The following is a 19,190-nucleotide window of genomic DNA, read 5'->3' on the forward strand; positions in this document are numbered from 1 at the left end:
AGATGAAACGGGCAATATCAATTAAGTATAAATTTATAAAAATATTTTCAGATTAATGATGAACTTTACATATATTAAAGTACAAAGTGCAGTGTAATTGCCCCAAGATGAAACCTCTGAAGATGGAAGTTTAGTAAATGATGTGTCCTTTTTGACTAGCTTTAGTTTAGTCCCTATTAAAAATACACTGCCCCCCCTTCTTTAACTCCTCATTCTATTCCGCCTTCTATTCACACATCTCCTCCACCCTCTCTTTCACTACCTCACTTGTGTCTCGGCCCTCACTTCCACTACCTTCTCCGACTTTTACTCCTCGTCCCGCTTCGTCTGCCTCTTCTCGTGCTATTGCCCAATTAACCATATTGAAAGAAAATTTTTGGTTTGAGTTTTCTGGATTAAGTTTTTTGAAAATTGACTTTTTTGGTTTTTGTGTTTTTTTTGTTTTTAGTGAATATTTTTTAAATTTTAAACATTTTTTTTTACTTTTTTAGATGCACCTTACTTGGATGTATCTAAAAAGTAAAAAATTTGTGAAAAAATATTTTAAAAAATTAATAAATACAAAAAAATGTACTGAATTCTTGTATTTTTGGTATTTAGTGAATTTTTAAAAGATTTTTTTTACAATTTTTTTACTTTTTAGGTGTATTTATGTTAGGTGTGTCTAAAAAGTAAAAAAATTGCTTAAAATATTAAAAAAATTTAGTAAAAATAAAAAAACACGAAAATAAGAAAGTAGAATTTTCTGAAAGTGTTTTGGAAAACTGGAAACCAAGTAAGGTGACGTATAATTATATTAAAAATATGAGACTGATTATATTTTTTTTAAAATTTCAAGTCAATGCTAAACAAATAAAAATAGAATATAAATATTATTTTTAAAATAAAATATAAAAAGTTTTTGGTCAACCTTAAAAAATGAAATTTTAGCTTTAAAAAATGAGAAAAGTTAATAAATTATTTGTCATGAGTTAAGAAAAACAAAGTCAAATGTCATATTAATTTTTACTTACAAAAAATAAATTCTTTTTAATAACTTTCTAAAAAATTAATTATATAACTTTTCAGATAATAATAATAATAAAATACAAATTCCAAACAATCCACACTAAAGGGTTCGTATCCTCGGCCGCCCTTCTCGGCGGCCTTTCCCTGCAGCCCCCAAAACGACGTCGTTTTGGGGCAACTTTTCAAAAAAAAAAAAAATGCAGAGGAAGAGGGAGGGAGGAGGAGGAGGAGGAGGAGGAAGGAGGAGGAGGACTGGAGGGGGCCATAATCACAGGGGGAGGAGGAGGCGGAGCTGCTGCGATGGTGGTCGGAGCTGCTGCGACGAGGCGACGAGCGACGGCGGGCGACGATCGGGCGGCTGCGACGGCGGTCATCGAGGCGACGAGCTGCGACGGCGAGCTCACCGCCTCCTCCTCCTCCTCCCTCCCTCTTCCTCTACGTTTTTTTTTTTTTTTTTTGAAAATTTACCCCCAAAACGACGTCGTTTTGGGAGCTGCAGGGAAAGGTCGCCGAAAAAGGCGGCCGAGGATCCGGATTCCCACACTAAATGGTGACGTCGTGTATTGTTCTCTGTTGAGAAAAGGGGGATGTACAAAGTTACTAAATAATTTGTCACGAGTTAAGAAAAACATAGTCAAATGTTACATTAATTTTTACTTGCAAAAATAAATTCCTTTAAATAACGTTCTAAACAAATTAATTATTTAACTTTTCAAATAATAATAATATTAAAAATACAAATTCCAAACACCCCACACTTAAATGGTGACGTCGTGTATTGTTCTCTCTTAAGAAAAGGGGGAAGTAATTTTTTTCCGAAAAAATACAAATTAATGGTAAAATTTATAAATATAATATTTATAAATTTTTTATTAATATATAAATATTTTGTAAAAGATTCACTCAAATGTAATTTCTCTTAACCATTTACCAATTAGACTTATTTATATATAAATTCTAAAGAGTAATGTCTCACATGCGTGTGAGAAGCACACAATGTAGTTTCATATGAATCCCACATTCATGTGAGACATTTAATAAATTTTTTGATAAAATTTTTAAGATCTCTAGTATTTTTGAATTCTAAATTATAAATTTATCATTATATATTTATTCATAAAAATAAAAAAAAAAATAATAAATTTATTAAATGATAAATTTATTAATAAGATTTAGTTGATACCAAAACTATCCGGTACTGAACATTAAAATATATATATATATATATATATATATATAAAATCTGCTGACAATAGTCACCGACCCCGTTTGGTAGAACTGTGGAAAAGTAATTATAAATTATGGTTTAACAGATTATGACTTATAGCTGTGAACAAAAGCTGTTAACCTGTTTGGTGCAGGTGTAAGATTATAGATTTAAATAGCAGAGTAGTGTTTGGTTAATAAGCTATAAAATAATTTTTTATTGTGTAATTGTCCTTTTTGTCCTTATATGATTTAAAAATGATTATTGTCTTTTTTTTTCAGTTTTAATTTTAAAAAAATTATTTCATTAATAAAAGTTAATATAATTAGTATTAAAAAAATTATCATTTCATTAATAGTATCAATTAATATAAAATTATTTCATTTTTTCTTTATAAATTAATTAGTGGCAATTAATGGTTAATAAGCATCAATTAATACTAAAATTATTAATAGTATCAATTAGTATAAATTTTTTTCATTTTTTCATTATAAATTAATTAGTGTCAATTAATGGCTTAATTAGCATCAATTAATACTAAAATTATTAATAGTATCAATTACTATAAATTTTTCTCATTTTTTTATTATAAATTAATTAGCGTCAATTAATGGCTTAATTAGCATCAATTAATACTAAAATTATTAATAGTATCAATTAGAATAAATTTTTCTCATTTTTTCATTATAAACTAATCGGTAGTACTACATGCACCAATTAGTGTACTAACTAGTGTATCAATACTAGTTATGGCATTATTATTGACCCCACTCATTAATCACATTAGAAATACCAAAAACCTCTTAAATTATGTCATATAATCAATTGGTATATTAGTTAGTACACTAATTAGTGCATATAACATTATTCTAAACTAATTAGTGTCAATTAATGGCTTAATTAGCATCAATTAATACTAATTATTAATAGTATCAATTAGTATAAAATTATTTCATTTTTTCATTATAAATCAATTAGTGTCAATTAATGGCTTAATTAGCATCAATTATTATTTTTTTATTAATTTTTTTCATTACAATTAATAATTTATTAATTTCAATTATTAATTTAATAGAAGTTATAATAGTCAATTTTTTATGTCATTTAATATAAGTTATTTCATTTTGTATTTCATTTTTTTCTTCAATTTTAATTTTTTTTAAATTGTGATTATGTTTTTATTAATTTTTTTTCATTACTATTAATAATTTATTAATTTCAATTATTAATTTAATAGAAGTTATAATATTCAATTTTTTTATTTCATTTAATATAAGTTATGTCATTTTGTATTTCATTTTTTCTTCAATTTAATTTTTTTTTAAAAAATTGTTATTCTGTTTTTATTAATTTTTTTTCATTACAATTAATAATTTATTAATTTCAATTTTTAATTTAATAGAAGTTATAATATTCATTTTTTTATTTCATTTAATATAAGTTATTTCATTTTGTATTTCATTTTTTTTCTTCAATTTTAATTTTTTTTAAAAATTGTGATTCTGTTTTTATTAATTTTTTCATTAAAATTAATAATTTATTAATTTCAATTTTAAATTTTATTAATTTCATTTTTTTATTTCATTTTTTTGTATTTCATTTTTTAAATTTATTATTTTTTTTCCATTACAAACCCTAGCTATCGCCGCCAGTGGCTAGGGTTTCACATCGCAGATCGCGATAGCGACGGCGGCAGTTAGCTTTGGTTTGTCACCGTCAAGCTATCTTGTGAAGCCAGCAAGATCATAGAAGGTTGATCGCGAAGAGAAAATGAGGAGGTGGGCGATGGTGAAGAGAAAGAGAGGAGGTGGCGATGGCGATCGTGGTTAGGCTTTCAGATCGTGATCACGGCGTCGATGGCTGTGGTGGCGGTAGGCGATGACAGAGCAGATCGTGCCCTAGCCACGGCCTTTAGTTTGTGAGAGAGAGAGAGAGAGAGAGAGAGAGAGAGAGAGAGAAAAAAGAAAGAGCTCTGGTTTGAGATCGCAACACGACGGTGAGCTCTAGTTTTAGATCGCGACGGTGTGGATCGATTGTGATGTGGAGCTCTGGTTTTGTGATCGCGACAATGAGCCCTGGTTTGAGATTGTCACGTCATCGATGGCGGTGGTTAGGGCTAGAGTTGTCGACGTTGGAAATCGCCTACGCACGTCAAAAATCACCTCCGTCTCTCTCTGGTTTGTGAACAGTGTTAAGATGTGGTTTATATATTTGGGTTTTGGGTAATAATTGAAATTGATGAGGGGCATTTAAGTAATCTTGCCCCTCCAATACAGCTTTCCGCTTAAGCTGTATTGCTTAAGCACCTCCCAAGCCACTTTTCAAAATTCATGGTTTTTGGTTTAAATTAAGCTGCCAAAAGCTTAATTAAGTTTAACCAAACACTCTTAATTTTAGCCAAAAACTAAGTTGAGCTTCTTATAAACTATGCCAAACGGGCACACCATTATAGTTGTTTTAGTTGATTAAAAGTTGATTTATTTTATTTTATTTTTTTAAAAAAGTATGTAAATAAAAAACGATATCACCAAAAATAAATTAAAAGTCAATTTTTAACTTTTAATAAGTTATTTCTCTCTCTCTCTCTCTCTCTCTCTCTCTCTCTCTCCCTCTCCCTCCCTCGAAAAGTCTATTTTTCTTGTAAATGAGAGTTTGGAAGTAGCAGAGGATTGGAGGTTGAAGAGGCCCAAGTAAGCGAACAAAAATGATTTACCTTTGATTTTTCATTTTAATTTTTTTCACTTCTTTTTTTGGCGAAGAATTGTGTTATTTATGATGGTTGAAATTTGATATTATTTCATTGAAGAAGTCAGTTATGGTATTTTATTTGTTTCAGTAATGTCACTTTAATGCCATTCTGTAAGAAAGTTTAAAACCCTAATTTAGCATACCCAGATGATCAGCACCCTCTTTCATCGACACCCTTTTAAAGTTGTGTTTGGATTCAACCTAAGCTTTCATTGTCTGTTTCAACATTTTAGTCAAACCTTGATTTCAGAATTCATCATTCTCAAGATTTTCAAGAATTTGTAGTTGAATACAAAAATAGAATCCATTTGAACTCATAGCATCGGTACAATGCAAAATTTTGACTTGATTATTTGAATCATAGAATTTCTTGCGTGTGACAAAGAAGTAACCTACTTGAAACATTTTTCGCCATTCAGTATGCTCAGTTAAATTAAATAAAATCATATTTTTTAACTAACGCATCGTATGTCAATTTAGGTCTTTCCCTCCCCGTAGCCTCTCCACTTATGAAGTAATCCAACTGGTGAATTTAAAAGGCAGAAGAATGCATATTACTATTCCAGTAGATGTATTATGGGAAATCTTTTTAAAATAAGTATGTTTGTTTAGTCCCAATTGGATGGGGTTTGGAAGGGTAGATTAGTGCAAGTATTTCCTTTGGTGTTATATACATAATAATGTTGAACTTGAATTCTTAAAACTACTAGTTAAAATCTCTCAAAAACTTTCAGTGTCTTTCCAATTATCTATTGCTTACCATTATTGACAGAAACAAAAAAAAAAAAAAAAAAAATCCTAAATAGGAATGACAATGGATGACTTACCCAGTGGGTACCCTGGAGACCCGACCTGAATACATGGGGTTTCTCCTTTTGTTTTGCCCGTCGGGTCGGGTAGGTGGTATTGTTTAAATGTCCATCAGGGATGGGTACCCGCCCATATGTTTTGACTACCCTATTTAGAGCTAGGGTTCTCAATCTCAATCTCGTCCTTTATCACAATCGCTGCCCTGAGTATATTGCGAGGTTGTCATTTTTCTGTTTCTTCATTCATCATCAACAAAGAGCACGTTGCTTCGTTGCTGGGAAAAGGTAGGAAAGGAAAGAAAATAAGATTTTGAGTCTTCTTGATCATTGTCTCCAATTTCTTTGTAAAACTATTTGGCTTGGTTTATTCGTGGTGAGTTTTGAATTCCATGAAAATGAAAGAATGTAATTCAAGGTTCGAAATCTTTTAATCTTTCTCCATTTTCTCACCAAACCGATTTTTATGCTTTTTAATTGATTTCATAAATGTATGTACAACAAACACATACATTTAATATTTATTATATTTGTATGGATTCAGATTACTGCGTTGAAGGGAAAATAAGGCCGTTGTTTTTGAAGAATTTTTTAAAAAAGGGGTAAAGTTGGGTTGGGGGAAACCCAAACCCATTAGGGAATGGGGAGGGTAATCTTCATGCTCTACTAGAAATATGGCCTTTTAAATCTATATTTTTTGCGACCGACTATTTGGCAGTCGCAAAAAAAATTATTGCGATGACAAAAATTACTGCCGCAAAAGATAGATTTAGATAATTTTATTTACTTCAAAACTGTATAATTTTGCTTGTGTTCCTAGCTATAATTTATTTTTCCTTTTATTTCTTTATTTATTTCACCTTCCCTTATATGCATCCCTAGATCTTTTTAAGCTCATATGGCAGCAGACTTGAATCGCTCTCTCTCTCTCTCTCTCTAGCCACACACATATATCATACAAGGAAGCTCTGGTTCAACTCATTCCTTTCTCATCCACGTACAGGTACAAACTGAACTATCCAAGTCTTAATAGTTATCATTCTTGATGTAAATTCTTGAATATATATATATATATATATATATTTGTTCGTATTGATCAATCTAAAGTTTTTTGTGAATGGACATTTGATTCATTTCTCGAAAAGGCCTTATTCTCTGTTACTTTTTCATGAGAGAGAGAGAGGGGATGATATATATATAATGAAGGTCTGAAATTCGCAATTTGAAATCTTAATTTTTGAAAAATGTGTCTGAATTGGGCCTTGAAATTGTATTATGTTTTGATGCGAATTTGTTTTGTGTAACGACATAAGCAATTTTGTTAGCTCGAGTTCCTTTTTTTTTTGTTGAAATTTTCATTTAGTTTCACCAATCTAGTTTTTAGTTTTTCAATTTTTTTTTTTCAATTTGAAAACTAAACCAAAGATGATTTTGAAGTTTTGGATGATAATCATGTTACTCCTTGATTTTTGGACGGTTAAAATTGCCAATTGTTGAAGAATTTCTTAGTGTTAGTGTTAACTTAATTGGTTTTGTGATTAATTTTTTATGTATTTTTGCTTGAAGATGCCGAGCATGAGTTTTGGATGATAATCATGTTACTCCTTGATTTTACAAGTATATCTTTGAGATCAATTATGCTTGATGCTACGTAGTATTTCATAAAATTTAAAAAATATATGTTGTATTTCGATTCTTCACCATTGTTATTCTGCTGGTTGGATTAATCTTTTGTAGAATGGGAGGTTGGCTCTTCATTATTAAATTAAATGCTCTTGACATTTGTGATTGAAAATTCTAGTTCTATTGAAAAATCCATTTGAAAATCTAGATTTGTCCCGTGATGAGTGATTGTTGATTTAGTTAATCCAAATTAAAAATTATACAACCATGATTAATGTAGATAAAAGAGAGAGTAAGAAAAAAAAATCCACCATGACACAAAATACTTTTTACATGAAAAAATCACAATTGGAATCCACCAACTTATGATAAAAAAACCACGGGCCCTCGGTCAAGCAAACAATCCACTATAAAACAAAAGAGTACAAGAGATATCTTACAAAGGCTACTCCGGGGACACGCGTTTGCTCAACCTATGAGTAACATTTCTTTCTCCACTGGATCTCTGTAATGGTTGTTGAATCGCCACGACGCCAATGATTTCGGAATCAACCGAAATCTACAATCTTGGAATCCACCAAGAAGGTTCACAAATAAAAGGTGTGAAGGACTTTGTGCAGCTTGATGATTAGCTTTGAGGTTCTTAGACGCTAATGAATCATTAAGCACATGAGAGTATTACAAGTAATCCTCACTGCAACGTTCCCTCTTAAACACTCAACGAAATCTCTTTACAAAAATGTATCTTACTCATAAAAATGATCTCTCAAAAGATAAAAATACTTAAGAAGAGTTTGGGAGAGAGTACTCAGAAACAAGTGTGAGGGATACAAAATAAATCAGCCGAGATGCCTTAAATAGGCCTAGGCCAAGGACCATCGCGGGTGCGCACATCATAGTCGCGGTCGCGGTCATGGGGGTCACGGGCGTGACCAGTCTTCACGGGATGCAGACAAAACTTATGGGAGCTATTTGGTCACGGGCGCAATGGTGAAGTCCGCGGGCGCGATGAAGCATGCTTGCCAACAGCTTTTGCAGACTTTTTGCTGTTGAAAATCTCCATGTTTGTTCCATGTTTTTCCAGACAAACGACTTCCCTTTTGGGCTGGAAAAAGTCATCATTCTCACACATGCTTGTCTTCAAAGATTGTTAACAAGATTAGCCAACAAACCATCCATAAAAATTGACTTCTGAAATTAAAAAACAAAACTTTCTCCCATGCTTAAGCCACAAGGTCAAGCAAAATCACACAAGCCCATGAATCTTCGAGCCACACAATCTGCATCTTTCAATTTACAAAATCAAGAAGATGATGCACATGCTAGATCACCAAATTGTCACAAGTTGACAAACAAGAAAAGAAAAAACTATAGCCAACAAAGATCTTAAAAAATCCAATAAAGGAAGAAACAAAGTGAAACATTGTTTGTCACGGGATTTGCCAAAACAAGTTGCAAAGCAATGAACAATTAGGATAAAAATCCTAACAGTGATATGTAATGGCTTATGACTAAAAAAACAATATTTTGTATGTTAAGTGATGTCATCAATTCTGTTCTATGAACTGTTCTGTTCGATTATGTATGTTGAATTCTGATTGGGATTGCAAGAATTGATCACCCAGGTTTGTTGATGCTCATGCACTGTTTTTTCCCTTCTATTGCTTCAGAGTTATACAGTTGATGAGAGGTAATTTTAGTTGTTGATGCTCATGCTTTGTTTTTTCCCTTATTGAATGACACTTGATAGATATAGAGAAAATATTTTTTGGATAAAAATTCATATCTAATTTATAGAATGTACAACATGAAAGCTAGAAGAAGGTGAATATTGGCCTTGGGGTGGGAAAGTAAATGTGTATGGCATGTAGATGATTTTGGTTGAAAAATTCATATCTGTTGCATCAAAGTGAACATTGATTTTGGTTTTGATTCTTTTGAGAGTTATAGTAGATTGTAGATATCTATCTTATACTTCAAACACCACTGGCTTGTGGCACCACTGTTATTACTTCCTTTTAGTCTAGTACATAAATTAATGTATTAAATTGATATTCAATTATTGAACACAAGAACGACTGCGTAAAGCAGAGAATTGTTTCAATGAAGGGACTATCTAATTTTAATTAATTCATTCATTAATCAGTTAGTAATTGGTAATAGGGGGTTGCTTTGATGGGTGTGAGTGTAGCATTGCTCTTGTTTTATTTCTAGCTCCCTTCCTTTGACTTTCTTATTTTATTTTTATTAGTTTTCTCTGGTCATATCAGTGCTGGATATCTTCTCGTTATTTTCTCTTTTGCTTATGGTTTAAATGTTATTCTTGCAAATTGCCTAAAAGTTTTACAATACTAAAGAAAAGAAAATGTAAGAACACATCGATTTTGCTGCCTAAGTTTGTGTGCTACTTAAACTCAATTTCCAGAGTTTAAACCTAATATATAAGACTGCATTGCACGACTTTTCCTCCCCAACATTCTTCTGTTGTTGTGGGTTCCCTTTTCGTCTTTCTCCTCATTCCTTTTGCATATGCATTGTTTATTATTTTGCTTTTTAGTTGTACTTATATGTTATTTTTGTGTTTATTAGTTTTTATTGAGCTTTGTGAAATGTAGTTGATTATGATATTATTATTTTGAGCTTTCAGTCTTCATAAATACTCAATTGCTCATTTTCTTCAACAATTTTGTGGCAGCGGCCCATCCCAATCATCAGCAACCCCTTCATTTATTGATGAGATCACACAACGTGTGACATAACACATTGAGTCTAGGTTCTCTACAACGATCGAGAACCTGACGGCACGTGTTTTGTTCTTAGAGTCATAGGGTGTGGTTGGGAGTAAGAGCTCGAGAGAGGTGCAATACTTACAAAATGATGAATTTTACGTTTGATCAAATTTGTATATATACATATGGAAATTATTAACACGTTAAAGTAACATATTGTAGGTGCCAGATGCATCTAGTGGGCAACAAGCTTCAAAAGAAGATGAACAAGTATGCCACTATTCAAACAAATTTTGAGCAATCCATAATCTGATTTGGTGTTGGTTGTTGCATATATAATAAATTGCTATATATGTCAAAGATGAAATTGACATCTCTTAGAAAAAGAATAAGAGTGTCTAAATCATGACGACCCAAAATAAATAAGAACTTAACGCTGTATTTGGTTGGGAGATTTAGGGAGGGATTTGGAAAAGGAAAAAGAAAATGTGTGTGAAACTATGTGAAATGTAGGTATATTTTATTCACATTTCACTTACATTTTTCCTTTTCCTTTCCAAATCCCTTCCTAAATCTCCCAACCAAACACAGCATAAGAGAAGAAAGTATATAAGGTCACAATTACTTTTTGACCATCTCTTATGATGTTGACTTGTTATAGTATTAATTTATTTTTTTTAATCTGTACTTTTGCATGTGAAGAGTCTAAACCCTTTTGTCTCGATTGGCAAAGACTTCAAAAGTCAGGGCATCCAAATTGGTTTCACTGAATTAATTTATGTGTATATATTTGATGCTGCAATTGGGTTTAATGTGGAAACAATGCTATATAACAACATAAAGTTTCAAGTTTGGGATCTGGGTATGCCAACTATTACTTTTGATTATCTGTGTTATCTTATCTATTTCTAGATCATTATTGTAAATATATTATTGTTTGTCCCAAAGTAGTTATTGTGCATTATGTCCTAAGGCCATCTCCAACGGTTCATCAAACTTGGCATCAGATTTGAAATTTGATGAAAAAGTCACTTTTTCTCACTCCAATGGTTTCACCAAATTGATATCAAAATGAGAATGGAACAAAATTTTCATCACAGTGAGAACACGCTGCAGATTTCAGTATTTCACTGTGCGTTACCGTTGGGCGTGGCCAACCGGTCAACCAGCCGGATGTCTGGCCGGTTGACCAACCGGTCGACCGGTTCCCTTTCAAATAGATAGGTTCAAACAGGTCAAAAGGTTCAAACAGGTTTAAAAAAAAAAAAATTAGCCTTACCGGTCGACCCACCAGATGACCCTTCCCTTTTGATGCACCGTTGGAGCAACCCATATCAGATTAAGAAAATTGGCTTTTTTTTACTCAAATTTGGTGAAAATTTTGATTCACCGTTAGAGATACTCTAAGTGCTTTGTACTGGGTTATAATAATTAATTGCAATTTGTAAATAACAGCCTTCTTGTAATTTTTAGATGGATAAAACTAGGTTGAAATTCATGCATTTTAGTACTTTGGATGCTTAGTGGGTGGGCAAGTGGATACATTTCATATGCATGCGACTCAGGTGTTGGGTTGCTGATTTTTTCTTAGTAGATCCTGACTTATCTGAACCTTTTTAGTTAAACCACTTTGATGAATAAATTACTAGTAATGCTCCTACCAAAAATGTTAGTTTGGAGTTGTTATGCATATGCACTAATATTTTTTCGTTTTTGATATGCACTTGGGCATTGTGATAAAATATTGGAATATTTGCTTGAAAGAAGTGACAACTATACAGGTACTACTATTGAAAAATGTGAATCATATGCTTGAGAAATTAGTTACTTGACTTGTTTAAGAATATGTTATGTTCTGGGTGTTTCCATTGTTTGTTGGAGGATAGTTGATGTTGTTGCTAATAATTGTTGCATCTGTGAGAAAAGATAGAAAATTTATTGCCCTCTTGGTAGTACTAGTGGTGTTATAGAAAATTTATGTTTTTGTCTTTGGTGTATTTACAGGTTAGCTTCGCAATTGATGAACAGCACACACAAGGATTAAATGTTCTAATCCTACTGATTTTGCACATTTTTTAGTTTTGATTTAACACACTAATAGTTTTTCAAAATGTATGTTTTGATGTGTTTAATGTCAGGTATTTGGTTCTTGATTTAGCAAGCATATGTTACTGCTCTGTGTACGTAAACCTGGAAAATATTGACTTGCTTGTTCCCTCTTTCTTTGTTTTGCTAGATTTGTCTCAAATAAATGGTTTGACACTATTGTTTTCAGCGGGATCTTATTTGGTAGATTCGTCTCAAAATATTTGTCGCTAAAAAGTCATTATTGTGCTATTTATAAAATGTCATTGAAAATTATTCACGACGGTAACAAGATGGTCGCTAATAGATTGTAGGCATTTTTTTTTTAGTTTTTTGCGACGGCAAAACATCAGTCGCTATAAGTAGGTTGGGCGGTCGCAAATAGTTTGCAACTGCTTTTTGCAGTCGCAAAAAGTATTTGCCACCCCCACATTCGCATCCCTCATTTGTCATCGCATGGCTCATCGCAAAAGGTCTTTTGCGACTGTATTTCTATTTTTTGCGACTTTTTATAGCGATTGCTAAAAATGCTTATTTTAGTAGTGATGGGGGATGGGGAATGAAAAAAATTTATAATAAGGGAATGGGGATGGGGAATTAATATCCGCCCTCTTGCTCCCCATTGACATTCCTATTCCTAAATATAAAAATGCATTTTAAAAGATAAAAACCACTGCCCTGGGGAGTTGATACTTTGATGTTTTCTGTTTCTTTCTATAACTGATGACAAGAGATATGATACTGGGCTATTCTTTATTGTTCTTTTATTTTGTGCCAGGAAATAGAATAACAGACACTAACTACATAGGGGAGCTGATACTTTGATTTGGTTATGTTTGCTGATTGATAGAATAGTTGGAAACATGAAGATATTGTGTGGGCCAACTTCAGACATAATCACTTATCTTCCAAACAATGTAAAAGAAACAATCTTGATGTCTTTGCCATTACAAGATGTGGTGAGGACTAGTATTTTGTCAAGGAAATGGAGGTATATGTGGGCCAGACTTCCCCAACTTGCATTTGATGATAAGTTCTGCAGAGAATCGATCAGAAATGAGAAGAATAAACTTGTGATTACTATTTATCAAGTTCTGCTGCTCCACCGTGGACCAATACTCAGGTTCACTCTTTCTTTATCTGGACTTGAAGGCTGTTCTGAGATCGACTAGTTGGTACTTTTTGTTTCAAACAATGGTATCCAGGAATTCAACCTTCACATTCGGAAGGGTGAACCTTATAAATTGCCATCATCACTATTTTTATGTCTTCAACTTAAGGATTTGACTCTCCATTCTTGTATGTTTAAGCCTCCACCTGAAAAATTTAAAGGGTTTAGGAGTCTCCTTCGCTTGGAGCTTTGCAAAGTTGCCATTACTGCCAACATATTTTCAAGTTTAATCTCCAGTTGCCCACTTCTTGAAGAACTGACACTGGTTGTAGCAGTTTAGATTGCCTTGAAATTGAAGCTCCTAATCTTATATTCTTATTCTGCGAAAGCCATGTTCGTTCTATTTGTTTTAAAAATACCCCTCATCTTGCAAAAGTTTCAATCGGTTTGAAAGTGCACACAAATGAGGAAACACTCAAGGAAGGAGAAACATCTAATATGGTCTTGTTTTTTGATAGTCTACCCGCATTCAGTTTTTGGAATTAGACTATTATTATGTTCGGGTAAGATTAGTAAACCATGTTTTTTTTTTTTTTGGTTGTGGGGTTGGCCTAAGTAACTGATGTTTCTCTAATTTTTTTTTCTTTCTTTGGTACATGTGTAGACACCCCATTTTTGACCGCCCTTAAGACTTGGGCGTTACTGATGGTTTACTTGGTGGTAAAAGGTGTGCAGGGCAAAGGTTCAATTTCTTCAGCAATGAGAGAGTCAAATCCCAACTTCATACCCCTTTTGGACCAAAACAATCTTGATCAAAATATTTTAGATCTTAAAACCCTCTCTTTCAAAATGTTTTGAAAATAAAGTTCCTACGATGTTCCGACGCTCGCATTTCGGTAAATGTTGCGCTTTTCGGTAAACCAAGCAAGGACAAAGTGGAGATGAATGAAAGAGAGATGAAATCTTTGAAAAATCTTTCAAAACACTTTGTTTAGGGGTTTGGAGTTAAAGAAAAGAGGAAAGGAGAGAAGAAAACTAGTTTGGGAGAAGTTCGGCATGAATCCGGGTAGAAGAGAGTCAAGCAGCCCTTGCTGAATCGGGCTTATTCATCTGCATACTTGGATTTTAGCTATGATGCCACCACCGTTGGAAAGCTTACTTCTGGGGCTTCATTTTGCACTCAAGAATCTTCTAAAGCCAAGTCCGGGTGGGGGAGATATGGTTGGTTGAAGTAAGGGATCAATCCGGTTGGATCGAATCTGCGCGGCTTCACCAAAACAGGTATAACTTTTTGCACAGGAGAAATTTTAAAGCAAGGTTTGCCCCATTGGAAAGCTAACTTTTGGGGATTCAATTTGGACATCCACCGACCATTTTTTGGCCTTGGCAGCCATGTACCGGCCACCAATTTTGCCGACCGGCCAGCAAAATAGCAGGCCGACCATTTATAGTAGCCGGCCGACCATTTATTTGGCCGATTGTCCGGTACCTCCTTTTTGCCTTTTTCAGGCATGGTGCAAGCTAGCTGTGCCAGCTGGAGTGCACGAACCCTCCCCCCCATACACGTATGTGGCTGTTTTGAACCTTTGCACCCTTTTACTCAAGCTTCTCATGGAAGCTTGGCCTCTTTTGGTCTAGCTTCTTGAGGAAGCTTGACCCTTTGTCTTAGCTTCCTCAAGAAGCTTGGACCTTTGGGTTAGCTTCCCTTGGAAGTTTGACCCCCTTGACCTTTTTATATTAGCTTCTCTAAGAATCTTAGCACCATTGCCTTGTCTATATAAGGAGACCTCTCTTCTCCATTTGAGAGGTTCAGTAAAATCAGACCTAAAACGTATATATTCTGATATATACATCTTCTCTCTCTATATCTCCCTCTCTCTCTTCATTTGTGTGTGTTTGAGGGCCTAAAAGTGTATTTAGTTCTTAGTTTTGTACTAAGTCGCCTACTATTACACCATACTTCGACTTTGGAGGTCTTGAGGGTTTGTTCTTGGAGCTTTGGGTCGATTTTGATCAGAAGAAGAGGGTTGAGCTTGCTGTTCTTGAAGTGTTCTTCAAGGGTAACACTATTTACTTTGTATTTTCCAATCTTGCACTAGTCTTTAACCTATCTTGCATACTGATTTAAGCTTTGTGTATAACTGAAAAAAGTCTTTTATTTGCATGCTTAAGATCTTTCATTAAGGTCATTTTGGTGTTGGGGGTTGACCTCCCCCTCTTAGGCCTTGTTTGGCCCTTTTTGTGCTCTCTTTGATAAGCTTTGGGGACTTTTGTGTATTGGCCTTCTTACCACTGATATCCAGTGGATTTTCAGTGGTGAAGAAGGGGTTTTGAAGTCTTGCATAGGGGAGGGACACCCCTCTCCCTTGGTCTCTCTTTTGTTTGCATTTTTTGGCCCATAAGGGTAGCATGTATGATTAGTTGTTCTTGGTTTCATTTTAGAGGTTTTTGGGTGTTATTAGGTCATATTATGCCTCTGTTTTTGGTCGGATTAGTGCCCCCTCCCATGCTTAATATACTTTCTTTGTATTCCTCTCTTTTGCCTAGAAGTGCATCATGTATTTAGTCTACCATGCTCTCATGTTTTGGCCTAACTTTGTGAAGTTCTTAGTCATTTCTTACCATGCTTGAGGTCTATTGGGAGCTGTTTTGGTCATATTTTCCGTGTTTAGGGTAGTCCCTTTGTATTTTGGCTTGTGAGCCTTGAGGGTGTGAGTCATGAGCATGCTTTAGTCGGGTTATTTCAGTGATTTGGAATCACTTCTTATGCTGTTTCAGTCCCTAATCTATGCTTGTATGCTTGCATTCATCATCCCTTTCATGCCTTGAAGGATTGTTCTTTTATGCCTAGAAATGAGTCATTGTGTATGATACCATGTTTAGGCATTTGAGGCTATCATATCAGTGGGTTTTGGGGTGTATTTTGATGCATAGAAACTCTGTTTTGGTTGCTTAGTTCACGCCATGAGTGCTTGGGGTAGGTGTTGAGCAATGCTCTCTTTTGTGGCCTTGAATCCCTTCCATTTTTGCATCCATTCCCTAGCATGTTTTGGCATCATTCTTGGCATGCTTTTCAGAGTTTAACATGAGTGTTTAATGTCCATGTATATCACCTTTGAGTGTTCTTGAGAGTAGCCCTCCATGCTTGGGTGATGGGCCTTGGCGTGTGCACACTTGCATGCATAATTTGTCTGTTTTTGCATCATCTTTTGGCCACTGTTTTGGGGTGTGGCTGAGGCCTCCCATTTCGGTTTAAGTCCCACCTTGTGTATAGTTGCATGTTTGACATATTGCCTCTAATTACATGCTTACATTATACCATGCTTGCATCACATGTTAGGTTGCATCGCATTGTAGCATTGCATACTTGGCACATTACATTCTTGCATGATGGGTCACCTTGCATTTGGCATGCCTTGTAACTTAACCTCATGTTGCATATTCGAGCCACGTTACATTTTTGAGCCACGTTTGTATACATGCATTGCATGGTTTGGTATGGGGTGTCAAATCAAGCATGAGGGGTGAGGTGCGTTCGTACTCAAAGTGACGAAATATGCCTCAACCCTCGTTCGCCAATGCCCTTGACCCCAACATGATAGGGCATAAGGCATTCATTTCTTTTATGCATGCATCTACATTATGTTACAAACTTGGTGTCTTAGGCCATCATGCATTGAAATGCGTGATTGGTGGCCCGAGTATCGAGGGTCACGCTCCCATGAGTCCATAGCATGATTGGGAGAGTGGCTATGCATACATTGCTTTGAATTTCCTTGCCATGCACTGTCTGCCCTCTGCTGCTATCAAAAACAGGTTTCTGCAGGAAGAAATGGCCGGCTGGCCACATACAGTGCCGACCGACCATCAATGTCCAGCTAGTGGTGTAACTTTTGGCCGATAAGCCCATCCCCATGGCCAGTGAACTTGAATTGTGGCCGGTGACACCCCAGAGCACTCAGAGGGTGATTTAAAATGGGTCTGGGGACTTTCAGAATTTTCAGAGGAGCAAGGCAGTGTAAACAGAGGTAACAGTGGCATGGCACGGGTTTTCGGGCGGGGCGAGTCGAGCATGCATCATCCTAGCATTCCGAGGCGGGGCTGCGGCCATCCTCTTTCTGCATTTAATTTGTTAATTAAATAGAAGATGTGTAATATTTAATTAGTTAGAAGAGTTAATTATTTATTTGTCTTGTAATATTTATTCGGACCCCCCGAGCGAGGGCAATTGTGTAATAAGTGTGTGTGAGTGTGTGTATGTCTTCCAACCCCACGTCTTTCTTCCCTTTTTATTTACTAGCTTTCAATGGTTAGTATTAGGGCATATTTAAATTAGCATACCCTATGCTTTGCATGCGTGCGTCTATCCATCTGTATTGCATGCACTGGGCTCAGCGCACCATACTAACTGCATTGTATTTCAATTCCAAGTTAAATACGTGTTAGCTGTGGCATCATCATATGCCATTCTTAGATTAGCCGAGCCTATTCTAGTTGAATTCTGAATGTGTTGCATTAGCCATCTTAACATGAACTAGGATCATGCATTTGATTACTAACTAGTTTCAGTTTTGGCTTGGAGTACTAGGTAAGCTCTTATGCTTTAGCATCTTGCATGCGTGTGAGTGTTGCCATATTAGCATGCTTACCATGAGGCTATACGCTTATGTGATATAACTGCCTGAATGCCTGTGGGTGAAGGTTGGGTTATTTGAATTGGGACAATGCATTGGATGCGAGTTTTAAGCCCACTTGGAAGTGGCAAAACCATATTTTCTAAGCCCACTTGAGGGTGGAAAAATCCGTGTCTTAGCCTACTTACGGGTAGCATCATCAAACCATTTTCAAACAAACAAACATGAAATGTTTCGTTCCAATTCAGGCGACCTAGTCTATACTTGTTTGTTGTGCGCATAACATAGTAAATCTAGGCTAATAACCGGAATAAGAACGCATAATGTTTTCAAAACTAGATATCATGGTTAGTAGAGGCCGATCTTCGGATCGGGTGAGAGGGGGTGCTCATAGCTGACCTTCCCCAATCGTACCCAAGTTCCCGAGCCGAGGTAACTTTGGTGATGATGGACATGTGGCCTTAGGCAATGAGTCAGGGTTTCCTAAATTCCCCCAAAATAAAATATTTAGGTGGCGACTCTGTATCTGGCAAAGCAGTCCATGTTTGGCACTTCTTTTCTAAAAATCTGTTTTTCTCAAAACGATTTGCCGGATTTGGACTCTTTGGTTTAGATTAAGAACCGTGACAATTTGAGTCCGAACTGTAGTGAGCCCAATATGAACAGAACGATATTCATCCTCTGGGGTGTTCGGGGACGTCTACAACATGGCTGCAGGTGGGGTACCAAAGAGGCTTCCAATTACTCTGAGCCACCTTGAAATTATCGATTTGTATGCTATTTGTTTTGGGGAAGTCAATGAGGTTTCTTTTTTTTCTTTGCTTAGTCAGAAGCTCCCTAAATTTGGCAAAAATTATAATTGAGGTTAAGTAATGACATATTTTATTATTTCATGTGTTTATATATAATGTATATTTTGAATCTTTAGGCTGAGACAATTTTGCTTTCTTCTTTCCAGGCATGTACCCATGAAACTTCTGCTATTGATCATGTTCTAGAACTTTTAGAAATTCAAGACTGGTCAGATGTCTCTTTAAATCAACTTCGAGAAGTGGAGATTCGAAATATTTCTGGAACAAGGTTTGAATTGGAGTTTATTAAGCTTCTATTAGCCAAATCCTTTATGCTGGAGACAATGCTTATTGAGCCTGACTTGGAGAAAGTTGCTGACAAAGGATTTAGGATTTTGAAAAAGTTGACAAGATTTCGGCGCTCCTCACCAAAAGCAAAAATCACATA

At 35.0% G+C, this 19,190-nt stretch overlaps 1 long non-coding RNA gene across 2 annotated transcripts in view; it reads left to right on the plus strand.

Moving 5' to 3' along the window:
• Nucleotides 1–5,900: 5,900 nt before the first annotated feature.
• Nucleotides 5,901–19,190, plus strand: part of LOC114271786 (uncharacterized) — a 192,054-nt gene continuing 178,764 nt past the window's right edge. The window contains exons 1-5 of one of the 2 annotated variants that reach the window (XR_014330896.1): nt 5,901–6,057; nt 6,710–6,772; nt 9,018–9,082; nt 10,088–10,250; nt 10,344–10,391. This is a non-coding gene — a long non-coding RNA (uncharacterized LOC114271786). The remainder of the gene's footprint in view (nt 6,058–6,709; nt 6,773–9,017; nt 9,083–10,087; nt 10,251–10,343; nt 10,392–19,190) is intronic. The other variant, XR_014330895.1, reaches the window with a different exon arrangement.

This window comes from Camellia sinensis, chromosome 5 (genome assembly GCF_055761805.1).
Source record: "Camellia sinensis isolate YWXY chromosome 5, ASM5576180v1, whole genome shotgun sequence".
Classification (NCBI taxonomy): domain Eukaryota; kingdom Viridiplantae; phylum Streptophyta; class Magnoliopsida; order Ericales; family Theaceae; genus Camellia; species Camellia sinensis.